We start from the raw sequence: 20,115 nt of genomic DNA, 5'->3' as shown, positions 1-20,115 counted from the left end.
CTGCAGGGGAGAGGCAAGTTTAATTGAGTCTGACTCAGTAATGGAACTGAACAAGACTCTTGAGTTTAAGGAGATGCAGGGTCACTGAGGCAGGTAGAGGAGCACACCATGGGTCCATCTTGTGCCAAGGCTCTGTGTCAGGTATAGGGACTCAGAGATGAGGACGAGCTGCTCCCTTCCTTGGAGAATTTAACATCTACTAGGGAAAGTAGATGCAGAGGAGGCTGAAATGGCAAAACCTGGAGCTCCAGGTTTTGGGGACACAGAGGGTAGCTGTCACCCCCTCAAGAGGGCCTCTTGTTTACATACTGACTTCAGGTTTATGAGACAGAAAGGGCTCCCACTCAGATGTCAAGCAGAAGGGGTGGCGTGTGTCATGTGACCATGCTTCTGTCAGGTTTCTTCCCTGGGTGTTGAGTATAACTACTACTTCTGAGCAGCTAACCCTAGCATCATTTTTATTCATTCTTGGCCTTGCATGCATTTATTTAATTTCATTAGCCTTTATTTTCTTATACTTTCAGTGTACAGAATTATTACCAGTCCAACCATCAGGTAGTCAGTAGAATAAGGCATGTTAGCATACTTGGTACACAAAAGCTGGTCCAGGGCTCCACTCCACTCTAGCCCTAACCTGACGTGACCCAGTGCAACTGGTTGAGGATACTTTTCTGGACACTTGCCTAGTCAAAGGCTCTGATGACAGGAAGGGAAGTGGAAAGATTTAGCTCTTGTGTATGTGAAAGACTATGCATTGGACTATGTATTCATCCCTCTGGATTTGTATCTTATTCACTGCATGACTCTTTTGATTTGATATCTAGAGAATTTAGGTCCCATACTTTGGATGATAGCATAGTTTGGATCATATTAACCAGGCTATATTATTCTTATTCTCAGCAGCAGCATGACTTCACTTTGAGACTGGCAAATGTAAAAGGACAGTTCACTGAGCAGCAACATTAATAGGGAGCTTCGTGTTTATGTCGGGCTTTGTGTGCTGTACAGAATGCATGGGGTAATTAGATGCTTCAGATACATGTCTAGACAGGGTAGAGCTATGGGAGCACTTGCTCAACCCTGGGAAATATTGCGGGTCACTTGTTGGTGACCAGAAACAGCCTTACTTGATCACCATATTAAGAGTTCGATCCATGGTGCAAGGCTTCTACCCATCAGAAAAATCAGATCTGATGAGATCTGACAGGACTGATGGCTTGTCAAACTAGACTAGGACTAACTCCAACCAGTATGGTTTGATTTGAGGTGCTGAAAGAGATGGATGTCTTTCAAATATCTTTCTGCCATCTGACTGTGGGGCCTGGAGTCCCTTCCTAGAATCACAGCTTTAGGTTACATCATTCTGATTTGGCTTCTGTGAATGTGAATTCATTCCTCGAGAGAGTTTCACAGTGACTGAAATTGTAGTCTCAGGAGAGCAATTAGGAAGCACTTTGGTGTGTGTGTGTGTTGGGGGAGGTACAGTTTGATGTGAGGGCTACAGGAAATGTTTGAATGTTTAGGATCCACTGTACTTCTTGTGGAAGGTAGGTTCAGATGGAGTGGGGAGGGTCAGCAGGAAGTCTTCTGGTTATGCCCTGGGGACTGGACCAGGGAAAGGAGAGGAACACACCCCTGTTGCCTACAGTCCTGTGCATCCCAGTACTCCCGTGGGATGCTCACACTGATGCTTTCAAACATTGCTATCTGGACACCAGCCCTTTTCTGGTTACTTTCAGGTACTGAAGATTTATGCTACCCTGAAGTGACACGGCAGAGATTCCCAATCTAACTTTGTCCTTGTGTTGGCTCTTTCCCAACATCTGAAGGGTTAATAGCCTTCCCTGAAAAATAGAGGGAACTAAAGAGTAACCTTAAGATTAGAAGGCCATAAAGAACAGTGTCTTGACAGGTCCAACAACTCCCTTGGTTGATAATCTTCCCTTAGCTCCGAAACCACCTGGTGGGATATCCTCCTTAGACAATTTTGCTTGAAAAACAAAATCCTGTTCCGAGCAAGGACACAAATAACTTTGATTCCTTATGTACTTCCCTTGGACCTGAAACTGATTCAGTCTGTCTTAGGATACTCCTTATAAGTTTGAACCCCAGCCTGACTCAGTGCTTTAGACTTCATCCCGTGGGAAGGCTGCTGCCCCTCACTGTTTCTCTCAATAAACTGTCTGTAGAGATCAAGTCCAGTGTTTTTTTTTCTGCTTTTCCCTTATGTTTTCCTTATAGCATCAGGTAGCCTCTTTAGTCCCCACTCCTCATATTCACTAGAAAGCATTTGACAATCTATGTGTTACAAGATATCATGAGATTACCCAAAGACATTCTTTCCTGGTCCTCCAGAGAGACCCTAAAAGCTAAGGGCCAGTTGAACTTAAAAGTGCAAACTTGCCTATTACTTCCTGAGAAAACTCCCCTACAACTGTCACCACCAGCTGTAGGAGAAGCCTTGTGTTGATATCCTGGCACTGGCTGGAGTTCCAGCTGCTCTGCACCAGACTTTGATCTAGCAGCATCATACATGTATGTCTTGCGCTATACAAATTGTTAGTTGATAGGGTTTCTAACAATTAGTTGCTAGGATTCAGCTGGTTGCTAGCATTTGTACTTAATCACCTATAAGTTTAAGGCTCTGAGAGCTTATGTAATTTGCCTGATATTAAATAGCTGAGGAGGTAGAAGGCTGGGATTTAAACTTAGAAATATGCTGCTACTAATGGCATTTCATGTTCCTCTGTAGCAGAAACAAGAGTGGTTAAAAAGATAAGGTGCAAGCCTAAGGAACATTTCACTTGGGTTACTTTCTTATATGGCCATGGGTAAACAATAAATAGAGAGGATACTGGAGACACATGGAGATGTGGAAGAACCTGGCTTGCCTAGTCTCATTTTGGCTCTCCAGTGGCTGTCAGGGTCTACTTCTGCTGAACTTCCTGTCTTTTCAGTGGACATTGCCTTTGTGGCAGAACATGATGGGACCTCTTACATCTCATGCTAGTCTTTCCTTTTCTATTCATTTTGACATTCCAACCTAAGTAATGATTTTTGTGTTCTTTCTCTAGCTCTAGTTCATATTCTCATCTAGCTATTCTGCTTCTGGCTGCTCTGCTCTGTGCCATATTCTCCCAGGTCACCAAAGGATTTTCTCCTTGAACCATGTTCTGACCCTCAGGTCTCAGCAGTGACAGTAGGAGTCAGCTATTAAGTCATGAACCTCCAAGGACTCTGAGGCACCACTTTGCCCATAGTACTTTTGATGCTACTGGCAGTGGCTCTTTGGTCCTTGCACCCACCTGTACTGCCTTGCAGATCTTGTTGACCAAATTTGCTCAGGCAGGATGGAGTTAAACTGGTCCTGTGCTTCCAGGCCTTTCCTTTACAGCTGCCACCTTTAGAGTCCTATCAGGATTGGAAGCTACTGTTATTGTGATTGTCTTAGTCAGGAACAACAGAGCTCGAGGCTAAAGCTTATATGTTCACCATTTACTGATTGAATCAACAGTGGAGAAACAGAAGTGGGGCAAAGAAAAGGGGCAGGCAACTGTGAGAGTTCTAGCATCAGTCTGCTCAGTGCTAGCTAGTGTGTGTCTAGTTGCTACTATAGACATCTTAGGTGCTTGCTATAGGAGTGACTGTATTTTTACAGTAGTCCTTCTGTAAAGGAAGGGTAAAGGATTTATTTTGCCTTCCCTCTCTTTTGGTCACACTTGGCCTTCAGGGCATAAATTCTCCCGTGTTGGTTCTCACATGTCTGGAAGTGGCCAGCTGACCATCTCATACCATTTTCACAATGTACACTCTAGTAGCAACAAACAAGTCCTGGGTGGAAGCATGGGGAGCGTGCTGGGCTTGTGGGTGACATGAGGGTCCATGAAGCCACAGCAGAGGCCATGCTAGGTTTGTGCATGGTGCTGCAAAGAAACTTACTGGTCATACAAAGAAATACTCAGTTTCTTTTTGCAGTTTCTAGGCTTGAGTGTTGATCTCTGGGGTCTCTTGTGAGGATGGGGTTCAGCTGAGCATCCTTTGACTGGGAATGAGACAGCCAGATAAATCATCTCACAAGAGGAGCCTGTAGTACCATCCTTGCAGCTTCTGTTGAATATGACACAGGCAACGTATTGAGGCCCATGGCTATGGGTAGTGCAAGTACCTGTGGTTACAACTCAAGGCCTTGTGCAATCTACTGCCAGGCTGAATGAGGCCAGGCACCAGCTTTTAGGTTGGGCCTTGTTCCACTTTGTTGTGGTAGCAATAAATGCTCTACCAGCATGGATGCCCTGGACAGGATTTGCTTGTCTAATTTCTGTTGGGTGTCACTCCTGACCTGGTCTTGAGTGAGTTCCTCTTCATGAGGATCCTGCCCTGAACACGACTCCACCAGATGATTCTGTACTGTACACAGCTCCAGCATCTTGAGGCCAGCCAGCCCAGAAACCATTGTTGAAGATCCTTAGCCAGTGTTCTAATGATACTTTCCCTTCAGCTACACACCTTGCATGGTGCCATGCAGAGGGGTTAAGGATGAGGCAGCTGCTGTGAGCATACAGTTCATGAGGGTTCAAAGACACTGAACATCTTCAACTTGACTCACCTTGTAGCTGCTTTCTAGGTCGGGTTAGACATGGTTTGGACTCCAGCTAAGGTTTATGCGTTTAACTAGTTAATGGCCTTCTTCAGCCCCCATCATGACCTCCCTTGACCTAACTTGTCTCTACATAATAACATAGACATCATCAACTGCATGTATGGAAGGCCTTCTCTTATGCAAATTAATTCAGAGCTAGCACTAGCCAGCAAATCAACAATCTTGGTGAGTAGTGGAAGGTAGTGACACACTGGACATACTTTTCTGGAATGAGATATGGGGAAGGGTGGCTAGACCACTGTGAGCTTATCAACTGCTCTCACTGGAACACTCCTTTCTAGCCTTTTTTTTTTTTTTTTTTTTTGTTGCTTTGAGTTAGCTCAGGCTGACCTTGAATTAACTATGAGTCTCAGGGTAGCCTTGAACTCATGGCTATCCTCCTACCTCTGCCTCCCAAGTGCTCAGATTAAAGGCATGTGCCACCAAGCCAGGCCCCTTTCTAGCCTTTTAATGCAAATTTGCATGTCTCATGTGCCAGCCGAGCTTGTTTTTCTGGGAATATGGGGCAAGGCCCAGATTCCCTCCACTGCAGAGCTGGAACCCCAGCTTCATTTCTGGAAAGGAATTGGTAGAAATGTAATAAAAGCCATTCCAATGTCTTGCTCAGATCTGAGGGGATCTGGTTCAAGTGGCATTACTGTGTCTGCTACTAGAACACAGAAAAACCTCAAATGGCAATTGCCCAATTTTTTTTTTTAACCAGTTACCTAGCCAGAAATCAAAGTAGTAAAGTTGGTCTACCTCTAACAGAGATTACTATGTTCGTAGCCAAAGCCAAGTTCCTGACCCTAGTCATAATCGAACCTCTTGCTTCTAACACCTCCCATCCTTATCATATCCACTGAGGTCCTGCCCTTCTCATCCTAGTAGACAGAAATAGAAAACATGGATCCCCTGTGCCATGGACCATCCTGGTGTCTAGGCCACAGTGTGTTCAGACAACTGTGGTCTCTCACAAGGCAAACCCATCAGGCAAATCCTTCTCCACCCAGCTATTCACTAAGGATAGAATGATACCCAGGCAAAGGTGGCATCTTGTTATGGAGAGTCACTTTGACACACCAGAGGCATGCAAGTAGGCTTCCAACACCACCACAACCTTTGCTGCCTCCCTGCAGAATGGTTTCCCTTGACCAGCTTCCCAGTCAGTGCCTCCTCCCCTCATATCCTTGCAGCTTCTGACCTGGGACTGACTCACTTTCCTGTTTATAGCTCTGCTTCATCCCTCACTCCCAGTGTTTTTCATCATTTCTCTGGCAATGACACTTGCTTTCCTTATGACTACAGTTCAGGTTCTCTTCTGGCCAGACAGCTACTGACTGTTTTGGTTAAAAAATATGATAGATCTTTCCTGTCCTAGAAGACCCTTTGTCCCTGATGTGACCTCTTAGGAGCAGTGTGTTTGCTTTCACATGCTTTTCAATCAACTTTCATATGGTTGGGGTAGCCTTAGTGTAAGAGGAAGGCGAGCAAGAAGAGTGGATGTAATAGGTAGGGAAGGACCCTGATCAAGGGAGAAATAGCCTTTTTGCTCTAGGAATCCTTAGTGCAACTGCTGCAGATGTTCAAGTGAGCACTACTTTGTTTTACACAGATGCTTTAAAATTTTTATAAGATTTTTATTTATTGATTTTCAAGCAGAGACAGACTTTGTAGGCAAGTGCCTTAACCACTGAGCAATCTCTCCAGCTGTAAAATTTTATTTAATCTAAAAGAAGCCAGGGAAGTGATATGAGCCCCTTGAGTCATTTCATTGGGGACATTTTTTTACTTCATATTGCAGCTCTGTAGCCCAACTGAAATGCCATTATTATTTTATTCATAAGGGAATATTTTCCTTCCTTTCTCTTTCCCTCATTTCTCTTCCTCTCTTTCTTCCTGTCTCCCTCCTTCTTTTCCATTTTATGATGTGGCCTAAGCTGGCCTAGAACTCATAATCATCCTGCCTCAGCCTTTTGAGTGCTGGGATTACACACATGCATTACCACCTTCAGCCATTAGTCAATATTTTTGTCAAGTAATTCTTTTTTATATCTTAGTCAACTATTCAGTGAGTACTGAAATTTAATGAGACTGATGAAGTTTGGAAACACCTTGATTAATCATCCTTTAATTGAATATAGAACTTCACTAAGTAGCAATTTCTTACTGATGTTATGTTTTTCATAGTAATTGTATTTTTAACAATATGGTAGGTTTGGGGAGTGGTTCCTGTCCTATTCATGACTTGTTCTTGGGAAATCCCTCCAATCTATAACCCTACTAGAAGACTAGCCTTGGGTAGCCAAATTTATGCTATGTAATCCTTACCATGTATGTTTGGATTACAGGTGACACTTGAACTTGATATAGTAGGTCCATTAACTTATCAGGACTAATAAAGTCACTTTGTTAAAAATTTGAGCTAAAAATCACAGTGTCCATAGTCAGTCACTGGCAGGTGCTAGACTCTTAAGGTTCATACTACATAGATAAGTAGAAGTTATGAGAACAGAGCTGTAGTAAGCTGAGAGGGCAGTTTTGTAAAGGAGGATACATTGGGAAGTAATGAGATAACAGATTATAGAGAGCTAGAAAGAATGGCGAACACAGGACTTTAGGCTCTGGCAGCTTCTCAGTTCTAGACTCCAAGAAGCATGTCAATACTTTATTTTCTGCTTTTTGAAATGACCTTTTAGATTCTACAACTCTTACCCCTACCATCTCCTTTTTTTTTTTAAAAAAAAATTGAGATAAGGGTTTCCTGTTCCTTATAGCTAGAAAACCTTGACCAAAATAAACAACTACTTAGGTTATTGCCAGAAGCAGTTAGAACTACTGTTGTAAACTTGTATCTTGATCATTAAGCCATGGGTGAATGTTTTCTGGTGGCTGGTTTCAAAGTTGAAGAAGGTGTCATTGAAAATCATTTACATTATTTGTGTGCTCTCACAGTTAATCATTTAGGACAAGCTGCTTTTCCACCCTTTTATATCTTGTGATAACCCTACTGGTTTTTATAGCTGGTCTTTAGAAACTACATAGGTTAAAAAAAAAAAAAAAAGGCCTGACAACATAAGTTTACATCAAAGACCAAGATCGCTTCTGCTGGCTTGTGATGTGAACCTTCAGATTGTTGTAGTACACACATAATTTTTATTGCCTTGTCAACAAATCTATTGCCCAAATAACTGGATATTTTTATGTCTGGGAAGCTCTAGATATATAGCACAAAAAGGGATGACCATGTGGTAATCCACACAAGCCCTGCTCTATCTCCAGCAGTTACACGTTGCTCTCCTCATCAGATTTAGCTCCTCCACCAAACCTGCATTTATCTGGGTGGAGAAGTGTAAAGTGGGCGCACTGGAAATGGAACTGTGGTTGTAGTTTGCTTTTTTTTTTTTTTTTAAGAGCTGAAAGAGCGGCTACAAAATTTGCCTAAAACATAAAGTTAGTTGAAAAAGTTAGGGCGAAAAAGTTGAGAATTATGCTCTGAAGGAAGAGTTGTTTCTCTTGAGAGAACAGATGGAAAAGAGAACAGCAGTTGGGGAAAAGACACTTGAAGACTAGCAGAGGGAGAACTCATTTACAGTAAGAGTGGATATATATCCTACTAGGTATATACTACTGACATATAGCATACAAGCTTTGGGCCCTGACTGTTCAAAACCCAAGTCTACCCCTTGGTAGCTATATGCTTGGCAATTTACTTAGAGCCTCATTTTCTTCATTTATAAAATGAGAACAATAATAGTACCTATCTCTTAAGTCCACTGTGAAGGTTAATCAATGCATGTAATACACATAGAGCAATGTCTGGTCTAGAGTAAGTACTTAATAAATCCTTGTGGCTATTATCCCCATATCAAAAGGTTGCCAATAGCGGGCCAGGTGTGGTTGTGCACGCCTTTAATCTCAGCACTCGGGAGGCAGAGATAGGAGGATCACCATGAGTTCAAGGCCATCCTGAGACTAATTCCAGGTCAGCCTGAGCTAGAGTGAGACCCTACCTCAAAAAAACCAAAAAAAAAAAAAAAAAAAAGAAGGTTGCCAATAAGACTAGCAAGATGCCTGAGATATAACACTCCAAGTGTACTATATTCTCTTTCCTGCTTTAAAAAAAAAACAAACCTCAGTACATTTACTTTATTGTCTGTGTGCATATTGGCTAGCACAAGAAATAAGATTCATAAAAGGGATGTTTAAATGAACATGGGAAGGGAGAAAATGGATTTGGGCTTTGATTTAGAGAGTGAAGACTGAGACATACTATGTTAAACTTTATAGACAGGAATAGTAAGAATAACATGTTTATGACATTTTTGGAAATTAGAGCTGGCATAGAAGGTGAATACTTTGAGGGAAATGCTTAAACAGATGGTGGCTTGACTGCTTCCACAGTGAGTGCTCAGTACAGAGCTCCTTAGTTTAGTAAGGTCATGAGTAGTCCCAGTGAAGGTCTGGGTTATGGTCCTTTAGCTATTGTCAGTGGCTAGAGAAGTTTGTGATAGAGCTCTGGCTTAGTCTAGCTCAGCTCCTATAATTAGTTTATATTGATAAGATACACTACAAAATATTTTAAGCACCCTTAGCTCATTTGATTTTTAAGGTAGTCACTTTTTGACCTTTTTTTTAAAATTTAATTTATTAGTTTTCTTTTCAGTAAATACAGGCAGTTTGGTACCATTATTTAGGCTTATCTGTGATCTACCCCCTTCCATTAGACCCTCCTTGTTAATGAAAATGGGTCGTGCATTGTGGAGTTAGCCCCCAGTTATTGGTATGATAAATGTCTCTGCAAATCATGACCCAACATGTGACTCTGACATTCTTTCCGCCCCCTCTTCCGCAAAATTTCCCTGAGCCATGTTGGGTTCATTTTTGGTCTGCTTCAGTGCTGAGGTGTTGGGGGCCTCTGAGGCTCTGGCTCTCTGATTTGGTAGGAGTTGATTTTTCTCTGCGTTGATCTCCTTCCCCTTTGTGCTGGTATCCGGTTCACAGGAAAACATCACCCTTGCTTATTTCGCCAGTTGTCCTTAGTTTCAGTTGGGCCCCTTTTGAGGTATGTTGGGGCAGCTCTCTTCTTAGGATCTGCATCTATCTGGAAAAAAAAAAGCAGATTCTCCAGCGGAGAGTAAGTTAGCGCCCGGAAAATTGAGATAACACTTACTTTTTTGATAGACAGTATGATAGGTTTAGGCCCTCTTATACCCCGTGATTGATGGTAGCTTGATATTGTAGAGTGGGCTTATGTTTGGGTATGGTTCTGACTTGTTTCCCAGCTCCAGCTATGGGTCTAGTACCACTGAGTGGATCAGTTAGCCAAATCAAGAGCAATTGATTCCTCACCATGGCTGTGTACCGCTATTGCACTTGTGTGGGCATCACATCCAGTTATTTGTTGCTAATTAGGTTGAACAATGTGTTGCTTGGACAGATCTTGGTCATTTCCCCCAGTCGCCTATGTAGCGCCTTCTGGCACTAGACACGCTGACTGTCTGGGGACTGACTCTCTCCTAGCTTCCAGCCATGTCATTCCATTTTACGCGTCAGCTGCGTATGGAGTCTTCAGCAATAGGGCCTTACCACTGGCCTTTGGTGGGTCATCAAGTACTCTGACAGAAGTCTGTCATTGTTTTGGGAAACCTTGTAGGTTTCTCTGATCAAAAGCTCATTGTGGATGGTAGGCCCAAGCTGGAAGTGGGGGTTACAGGTCAGTGTCCACTAAGAAATTGAGGAAAAAGATAACTAATATACAAGAGTTAGAGAGGAGAGAGATAGAGGGGAGAGGGGGAGAGGGAGGGAGGGATGATGTAGGAGATTTAGGTCAGTCTTGATCCTACCCTCTCCAGTGTCTTGTGGTTCAGGTGTTTCCTGTAAAGGTCTAGTGAAGGTTCAGCCATTTGGTCTGTCTTTTAGGAAGTAGTATTTTATGGTACCATTGCCGTTTGGGTTCAGATTACTGTTTTCCACCCTTTGATTCCCTCCCCGCCCTCCCATCCATCTTATTGTCTTTTAAAAACATTTTTATATATTTATTTTCAAGCAGACACATATAACAGCAATAGAATGTTTCTCCCTTGGACCTATGTATGACCTCTCTAGCTTTGGGCTTTTGACCAGAGTTTGAGTGCCAGGCATATATTCCTTCCTGGGGAGCAGGCTTCAAATCCAATGGGAAGGTTGTTGATTACTCCCATAAAAATCATGGTACTTCAGCCCCCAAGATCCCATTGCATCTCTGAGGCATCCCTTCCCTTCTTTCCACCCCCCTTCTCTTCAAGAGAAAAGTCCCCAAGGAAGATATAATATCCAAAGCTGGGCGTGGTGGCGAATGCCTTTAATCTCAGCACTCGGGAGGCAGAGGTAGGAGGGTCACTATGAGTTCAAGGCCACCCTGAGTCTACATAGAGAATTCCAGGTCAGCCTGAACTGGAGTGAAACCTACCTCAAAAAAAAGTAATATCCAGAGTACTTATTTTCAGTCATATATTTGCTTTTATTCACATGATAAATATTTATGTATCATATTTATTTTAATATATAAAATATGATTTTATATATTAAAATACTTTACATGTATATATTTTAGGGATTCTACTCCACTCTTTTCCTCCCCTCTCAGGAGAGGGAGATGGAAGAATTTTTTTCCCCCAACTCCAAATCATCTATATGTTGACTATCCATACTCATCTGTCTTGAAGGAAAAATACATTGCTTATTTGTTTTTATTTTTATTTTTATTTTATTTATTTATTTATTGCTTTTTGAGGTAGGGTCTCACTCTAGGTCCAGGTTGACCTGGAATTCATTACGTAGTCTCAGGGTGGCCTTGAACTCACAGTGACCCTCCTACCTCTGCCTCCAGAGTGCTGGGGTTAAAGGCGTGCACCATCATGCCTGGCCCATTTGCTTTTAAATAGCTGCACAAAAAGAGTGAAAAGCCAAGCGAATTTAATATGGGAGAACTAAATGCTGCATTTGCCATTAACCTAGCACTCTAACATAAAATGGATAAAAAAGGAGGAAGGAAGGAAAAGGTGATTTAGGAACAGGTATCATGTCAGAGCAGCCTAAAACTGCCTCCTTCATGGAGAGCTGCAAACTGATGCAGCAGCCATCAGTTCTTGGCAGTTGAAAGTTAGCAGAGATAAGGATGACAGAAAGGTGACCACAGCAGTGGAAACTGGACAGGGTCCAGAAAGGCCACAAGAAATCACTATACAGACACTAAAGTGACTGGAAATGGATCATTTGGTGTGGTATATCAAGCTAAACTTTGTGATTCAGGAGAACTTGTTGCCATCAAGAAAAATTATTTATGGAGCGCTTCTGTTTATGAGAAAGCTAGGTCACTGTAACATAGTTTAATTGTGTTATTTCCTCTACTGAAGTGGTGAGAAGAATGATGAAGTCTTCCTTAATCTGGTGCTGGACTATATTCTGGAAATAGTATATGGAGTTACCAGGCACTGTAGTTAAGCCAAATAGACAGACATTCCCTGTGATCTGTGTCAAGTTGTATATGTATCAGCTGTTTAGATGTTTAGTCTACATCCATTCCTTTGGAATCTGCCATCGAGATAGTAAACCAGAGAACTTCTTCCTGGGTCCTGATATAGCTATTTTAAAACTCCAAGTCTTTGGAAGCACAAAGCAGCTAGTCTGAGGAGAACCCCATGTTTCATATATCTGTTCTTGGTATTGCAAGGCACCGGAGTTGATCTTTGGAGCCACTGATTGGAGCCAAACTCTACTATAGATGTAGAGTCCACAGGTTGTGTGTTGTCTGGGCTGTTGTTAGTCTAGCCAATATTTCTAGGAGACAGTGGTGTGGACCAGTTGGTGGAAATAATCAAGGTCCTGGGAATACCAACAGGTAGAGCAAATTAGAAAAATAAACCCCAACTACACAGAATTCAAATTCTGTCAAGTTACGGCACATCCTTGGACAAGGTTCTTCTGATCCCATACTCCACCAGAGACAGTTGCACTGTGTAGCCATCCACTATAGCAAACACCAGCTGCCCAACTGCATTAGCTTCCAACTCCACCTGGACGGTCAGGAGGAGAAAGCTGCACAGGAAAAAATACCAGCTACTTGAATGCCACTTAGTAATGCTTATCACCTTTGCAAAGAAAATTAAAATGAGAAAAAAACCTGTTTGTTTTAGTTTTCTTTTTTTGTTATTGTTCCTATTTAACCTTGTAGAATAGCTATCAATACAAACCAATTTCATTTAAAAAAAATCATGGCACTATTGCATCAGTGGGCATATTTTGTCTGACAGATCAGTTGTAGCACACAGGGTCCACTCTGGGCAAGACTGTTGATGATGAGCAGCTTACATAGCACCCTCTAGCAGTGTTGTCAAAGCTAGCCAGTAAGAAGGAAACTTCTAGCTCAGTTTCAGCTTTATTTTTCTATGTCCTACAACCTAGGTATGTGCTGTACTCAGTAAGAACTTATCTGTTTTTGGCAGGTCACCACAAGCAATAGCAATAGCCAATATTGTTTTGTGGGCCTATGTAGCCTCCTTGAAAAAGAACTTGTAGGGAGATATTTCACATTTCCCACAGCAGTTTTTGTCTGATATCTTATGGCTTCCAGAGGCAGCACTATCTATCCATGTAGGGTAACTTCTTTCAAACACTTTCATTTTTCCATATATATGTATATATGTGTGCATGTGTGTGTGTGTGTGTGTGTGTGTGTGTGTGTGTGTGTTTTATTTTATTTTATTTTTCAAGGTAGGGTCTCAGTCTAGCCCAGGCTGACCTGGAATTCACTGTGTATTTTCAGGGTGGCCTCGAACTCCCAGTGATTCTCCTACCTCTGCCTCCTGAGTGCTGGTATTAAAGGCATGTGCCACCACACCTGGCTCTACTTATATTTTAATTAGCTTAAAATGTTGAAGGTTTCTGTATAGCATTTTCATTGATTTTCAGTTTTGGTTGGTTCCCTGCTGCTTTTCTCTCTTCCCCCACTCCATCCCAGCTCACACATTTTCCCTACTATTCTCCCCCTCTACTTTCATACACATGTGTTCTACTATTCCTCCCTTAAGACCTCTTTCCATGCCTCCCCTCCATTTCCCCTTTCTAGCTTCTTGGTCTCTATCAACACTCCCACTTAAACACACAAATCTAACGTTTGAAACTAGGATCAGTATGTGAGAGAGAACATGTGACATTTATCTTTCTGGGCCTAGGTTATCACACTTAGTATATTTTCTAGTTCTATAATTTCCTGCCATTTTCATAGATTCACTTTCCTTTACAGCTGAATAAAATTCCATTGTGTAGCACATTTTTATTAGCCATTAAACAACTGATGGACATCTAGGCAGGTTCCATTTCCTAACTATTGTGAATGAAGCAATGAACATAGATATGCAAGTATCTCTGTAGTAGGATATAGAATCCTTTGAATATATGCCCAGGAGTGCCAGAATGCTGTAACTAGGTCATATGGGAGTTCTTTTTCTGGCCTTTTGAGAAACCTCCATACCAAATCCATAGATGCTGCACCAGTCACCCTCCAACATTGAATTGTCATTCTTCCTTTCCACATCCTCCCCAGAATTTGTGTCATTAGTTCTCTTGATGGAAGCTCTTCTGACTGGGATGAGATGAAATCTCAAAGTAGTTTTAATTTGCATTTTCCAGGTGACTAAGGATGTTGAACACATTAAAATATGCATTTTAGGGCTGGAGAGATGACTTAGTGGTTAAGCGCTTGCCTGTGAAGCCTAAGGACCCTGGTTCGAGGCTTGACTCCCCAGGACCCATGTTAGCCAGATGCACAAGTGGGTGCACACGTCTGGAGTTCATTTGCAGTGGCTGGAGGCTCTGGAGCACCCATTCTCTCTTTATCTGCCTCTTGCTCTCTCTGTCTGTCACTCTCAAATAAATAAATAAGTAATTTTAAAAATATGCATTTTAGCCATTTATAGTTCTTCTCTTGAGAACTCTGTTCACTTCTATAGCCAGTATTTTTATAGAGTTTTTAAAGTTTTTTTCTTATGTTTAGTTTTTAATTATTTTTATATCTGGATATTAATCCTTTGTCAGATGGATAGCTAGCAAAGATTTTTCTCCATTATGTAGGCTGATGCTTCACACAATTGACAGTTTTCTTTATTGTTCATAAGCTTTTTTACTTCATAAGGTCCCATTTGTCATTGTTGACTTTATATTCTGAGAGTCCTTATGTACATACATATATGTACACATACACCCCTCCATATATCTTGAGGTGTGCTCTATGTTTTCCTCTAACAGTTACAGTGTCAGATTTCATTTTGAGATTGTTGGTCTATTTGGAGTTGAATTTTATGCAAAGTGATAGATAAAGATCTAGTTTCATTCTTCTACATGTGGATAACCAATTTTCTCAGCTAAGGGTTTGTCAGTCTCTTCCTTCCTTCCTTCCTTCCTTCCTTCCTTCCTTCCTTCCTTCCTTCCTTCCTTTCTTTCTTTCTTTCTTTCTTTCTTTTTTTTAAGAAACAGATTTTGGGTTGAAGAGATTGCTCAGTGGTTAAAAGTGCTTAATTGCAAAGCCTGGTGGTCTCAGTTCAATTCCCTAGTACCCATGTAAAGCCTGATGTACAAAATGGCCCATGCAACTGAAGTTCATTTGCAGTGCCAGGAGACCCTAATGTACACATACTCATTCTTCCTCAGTCTCTTTCTCTTTGTCTTAAGTGAATGATTGATTGGATGAATGAAGCAATAAGACCACTGATTCTCTGTTTTATTTACTTATATAGAATTATGGAAAATATTCTGTGTGCCTTTTGTATGGAATTTTCCACCTTTAATGTCCATAACTCTCAGATTTTGTCTTTTCATAGTGTCCCAAAGACCTTGCATGATCTATCCAATGATAAAAAAGTTATTGTCTTTGACTGAATGATCCAGGTCTTCAACTTTGTCTTCAAGCTCTAGCATTCTGTCTCTCACATGATCCACTGAGCTTTTTATTTAACTTACTGAAATTTTCATTTCGGTTTCATTTTTCTTTAGGATTTCTATCTCATCATTGAATTCTACCTTCACATCCTGAATTGATGTCCTAATTTTCTTTGGTAATTGTCTGTGCTCTCTTAGAATTGATTCAGGAGTTTATTCATGTCATTTTTTAATTCATTCAGGAGATTATTGGAGTCTTCTTTGAATATAACTGTTCTTTTTAATTCTTTGGAATTTCTTCTATGCTTCTTGGAGATAATTACTATGAGATTGGTCATTTTTAGAGGAGACTTGTGGTCTTTATTTTTCATGTGGTGGTTTTTGTTGGGATGTGTATATCTGGAGTTCTTTTTTTAAAATTCTAGTTACCTTTCTTTTTTCAGAAGTGGGGTTTCCACTGCTTAGGAGGTTTTCAGGACACTAGACTCTATCTCTAGTGTTGCCCTGAGAGTTAAGTACTATCTGCAACAATAGTCACTTTCTAGTGGCAAAACCACTATGAAAATAATGTAGTATTTGACTACAGATCAGTAAAGGACACATACTACTGTTCAGAAATTTTAGTTATTGTGGTATGAGTACAGATAAAAAGAGGGAAAAAGGCCATGAGACTAGTGACTATTTTAGGTTAATGGATAGAAGTTGAAGGAAATATAAGTAGAAGGTGGAGCTGTAGAGGCAGGAAACATCTGGTGAGATGTAGGAGTTTTGTTTCAAGGTAAACTAAGAATATAAGTGTGAGGATAATGCAATCAGATAAGCAAAATTGTCTCCTCTCTCCGGTTTAGTCACAGAGAACCTGCATGCCCAGCTAGCCTGTGATTTTCCAGGAGCAAAAAGGAAAAGAAAGTTACATGGAGAAAAGAAAAGGAGAGAGAAAGCGAGCAAGCGAGCAAGAGAGAACATAAGGCAAACTAGTTGGGGACTAGAATGACCTTCTAAATTGTTTTTGGGTATTATATAAAGAAATGATAGGTATGTGGGGGATTGGAGTGGGTAGAGAAACAGGATTTTAAGAATAACTGGCTTAGACTGGAGAGATGGCTTAGCTGTTAAGGCACTTGCCTGCAAAGCCTAGCTGCCCAGGTTCGAATCCCCAGGACCCATGTAAGCCAGATGCACAAGGGGGTACATGAATCTGGAGTAAACAAAAATAATTTAAGGGGCTGGAGAGATGGCTTAGTGGTTAAGCACTTGCCTGTGAAGCCTAAGGATCCCGGTTCGAGGCTCGGTTCCCCAGGTCCCACGTTAGCCAGATGCACAAGAGGGCGCACGCGTCTGGAGTTCGTTTGCAGAGGCTGGAGGCCCTGGCGCGCCCATTCTCTCTCTCTCCCTCTATCTGTCTTTCTCTCTGTGTCTATCGCTCTCAAATAAATAAATAATATAAAAATTAAAAAAAAAATAATTTAAAAAAACGGACTGACTTGACTTATTTCTTATTGTTCCTAGGAATTTCTTTGCATTCCTTTCACCTCTCTGTACTATACTCTGTATTTTTATCAGTTAACTCTTTCCCTTGTTGGTTCCCAGAGCCACACTTGTGTGATGATCATTCATGGAGAAAATTGACTGTCCTAGAAGCTGGGAGTGGCCAAGATCATCTCTGCCCAGCCACCTTTGCTGTGGTTAGTTTGGGTAGGCAGCTGTTTTTCTCTGGTGGCTACAGCACTGTTAAGAGCTTGTGCACTTTCCAGTTCCCATTTGGTGTACTGAACACAGTTCCAGGGTGGCAGTAACCAGGGCAGGGGAGGTCCTTCCACAAGACCCCAAGTGAGGAGGCTTCTGTGGGGAATTCCTGGAAGCAGTAATTATGACAGCCAGGGGAGGGTGCATGCAGGGGAGGGTGCAGGCAGGGGTGGGTGCAGGCAGGGGAGGGTGCAGGCTGGGGTGGGTGCAGGCTGGGAGGGTGCAGGCTGGGGAGGGTGCAGGCTGGGGAGGGTGCAGGCTGGGGAGGGTGCAGGCTGGGGTGGGTGCAGGCTGGGGTGGGTGCAGGCAGGGGAGGGTGCAGGCTGGGAAGGTGCAGGCTGGGGAGGGTGCAGGCAGGGGAGGGTGCAGGCAGGGGAGGGTGCAGGCAGGGGAGGGTTCACACTGAGGAGGGTGCAGGCAGGGGTGGGTGCAGGCAGGGGAGGGTGCAGGCTAGGGTGGGTGCAGGCTGGGGTGGGTGCAGGCAGGGGAGGATGCAGGCTGGGAAGGTGCAGGCTGGGGAGGGTGCAGGCTGGGAAGGTGCAGGCAGGGGTGGGTACAGGCTGGGGAGGGTTCAGGCAGGGGAGGGTGCAGGCAGGGGAGGGTGCAGGCAGGGGAGGGTGCAGGCTAGGGTGGGTGCAGGCTGGGGTGGGTGCAGGCAGGGGAGGGTGCAGGCTGGGAAGGTGCAGGCTGGGGAGGGTGCAGGCTGGGAAGGTGCAGGCAGGGGTGGGTACAGGCTGGGGAGGGTTCAGGCAGGGGAGGGTGCAGGCAGGGGAGGGTGCAGGCAGGGGAGGGTGCAGGCTGGGGAGGGTGCAGGCTGGGGAGGGTTCAGGCAGGGGAGGGTGCAGGCTGGGGAGGGTTCAGGCAGGGGAGGGTGCAGGCAGGGGTGGGTGCAGGCAGGGGAGGGTGCAGGCAGGGGAGGGTGCAGGCTGGGGAGGTGCAGGCTGGGGAGGGTGCAGGCAGTGGAGGGTGCAGGCTGGGGAGGTGCAGGCAGGGGTGGGTGCAGGCTGGGGTGGGTGCAGGCAGGGGAGGGTGCAGGCTGGGAAGGTGCAGGCTGGGGAGGGTGCAGGCTGGGAAGGTGCAGGCTGGGGAGGGTGCAGGCTGGGAAGGTGCAGGCAGGGTTGGGTGCAGGCTGGGGAGGGTTCAGGCAGGGGAGGGTTCAGGCTGGGGAGGGTGCAGGCAGGGGAGGGTGCAGGCAGGGGAGGGTGCAGGCAGGGGAGGGTGCAGGCTGGGGAGGGTGCAGGCAGGGGAGGGTGCAGGCAGGGGAGGGTGCAGGCAGGGGAGGGTTCAGGCAGGGGAGGGTGCAGGCAGGGGAGGGTGCAGGCAGGGGTGGGTTCAGGCTGGGGAGGGTGCAGGCAGGGGAGGGTGCAGGCAGGGGAGGGTTCAGGCAGGGGAGGGTTCAGGCTGGGGAGGGTGCAGGCAGGGCAGGGTGCAGGCACGGGAGGGTTCAGGCAGGGGAGGGTTCAGGGAGGGGAGGGTGCAGGCAGGGGAGGGTGCAGGCAGGGGTGGGTGTAGGCAGGGCAGGGTTCAGGCTGGGGAGGGTTCAGGCTGGGGAGGGTGCAGGCTGGGGAGGGTGCAGGCTGGGAAGGTGCAGGCTGGGGTGGGTGCAGGCTGGGGAGGGTGCAGGCAGGGGTGGGTGCAGGCTGGAGAGGGTGCAGGCTGGGGAGGGTGCAGGCAGGGGAGGGTGCAGGCAGGAGTGGGTGCAGGCTGGGGAGGGTGCATGCTGGGGAGGTGCATGCTGGGGAGGGTGCAGGCAGGGGAGGGTGCAGGCAGGGGAGGGTTCAGGCAGGGGAGGGTGCAGGCAGGGGAGGGTTCAGGCTGGGGAGGGTGCAGGCAGGGGAGGGTGCAGGCAGGGGAGGGTGCAGGCTGCGGAGGTGCAGGCAGGGGTGGGTGCAGGCTGGGGAGCGTGCAGTCTGGGGAGGTGCAGGCTGGGGAGGGTGCAAGCAGGGGAGGGTGCAGGCTGGGGAGGGTGCAGGCTGGGGAGGTGCAGGCTGGGGAGGGTTCAGGCAGGGGAGGGTGCAGGCAGGGGAGGGTGCAGGCAGGGGAGGGTGCAGGCAGGGGAGGGTTCAGGCTGGGGAGGGTGCAGGCAGGGGAGGGTGCAGGCAGGGGAGGGTGCAGGCAGTGGAGGGTTCAGGCAGGGGAGGGTGCAGGCAGGGGAGGGTGCAGGCAGGGGTGGGTTCAGGCTGGGGAGGGTGCAGACTGGGGAGGGTGCAGGCAGGGGAGGGTGCAGGCTGGGGAGGGTGCCGGCAGGGGCGGGTGCAGGCAGGGGAGGGTGCAGGCTGGGGTGGGTGCAGGCAGGGGAGGGTGCAGGCAGGGGAGGGTTCAGGCTGGGGAGGGTGCAGGCAGGGGAGGATTCAGGCAGGGGAGGGTGCAGGCAGGGGAGGGTGCAGGCAGGGGTGGGTTCAGGCTGGGGAGGGTGCAGGCAGGGGAGGGTGCAGGCAGGGGAGGGTTCAGGCTGGGGAGGGTGCAGGCAGGGGAGGATTCAGGCAGGGGAGGGTGCAGGCAGGGCAGGGTTCAGGCTGGGGAGGGTGCAGCCTGGGGAGGGTGCAGGCTGGGGAGGGTGCAGGCTGGGGTGGGTGCAGGCTGGGGAGGGTGCAGGCTGGGAAGGTGCTGGCTGGGAAGGTGCAGGCTGGGGAGGGTGCAGGCTGGGAAGGTGCAGGCAGGGTTGGGTGCAGGCTGGGGAGGGTTCAGGCAGGGGAGGGTGCAGGCAGGGGAGGGTGCAGGCAGGGGAGGGTGCAGGCAGGGGAGGGTGCAGGCTGGGGAGGGTTCAGGCAGGGGAGGGTGCAGGCAGGGGAGGGTTCAGGCAGGGGAGGGTG

At 45.7% G+C, this 20,115-nt stretch overlaps 1 protein-coding gene and 1 pseudogene across 2 annotated transcripts in view; both read left to right on the top strand.

Annotated features, from left to right (window-relative positions):
- The window catches only part of Fsip1 (fibrous sheath interacting protein 1), a 213,365-nt gene that overhangs the window by 169,629 nt on the left and 23,621 nt on the right, over positions 1-20,115 (top strand). The gene's annotated exons all lie outside the window — the stretch shown is intronic.
- On the top strand, positions 11,703-12,683 carry LOC105944174 (annotated as a pseudogene).

Source organism: Jaculus jaculus, chromosome 8, assembly GCF_020740685.1.
Source record: "Jaculus jaculus isolate mJacJac1 chromosome 8, mJacJac1.mat.Y.cur, whole genome shotgun sequence".
NCBI lineage: Eukaryota > Metazoa > Chordata > Mammalia > Rodentia > Dipodidae > Jaculus > Jaculus jaculus.
This window is presented reverse-complemented; position numbering and strand designations above follow the sequence as displayed.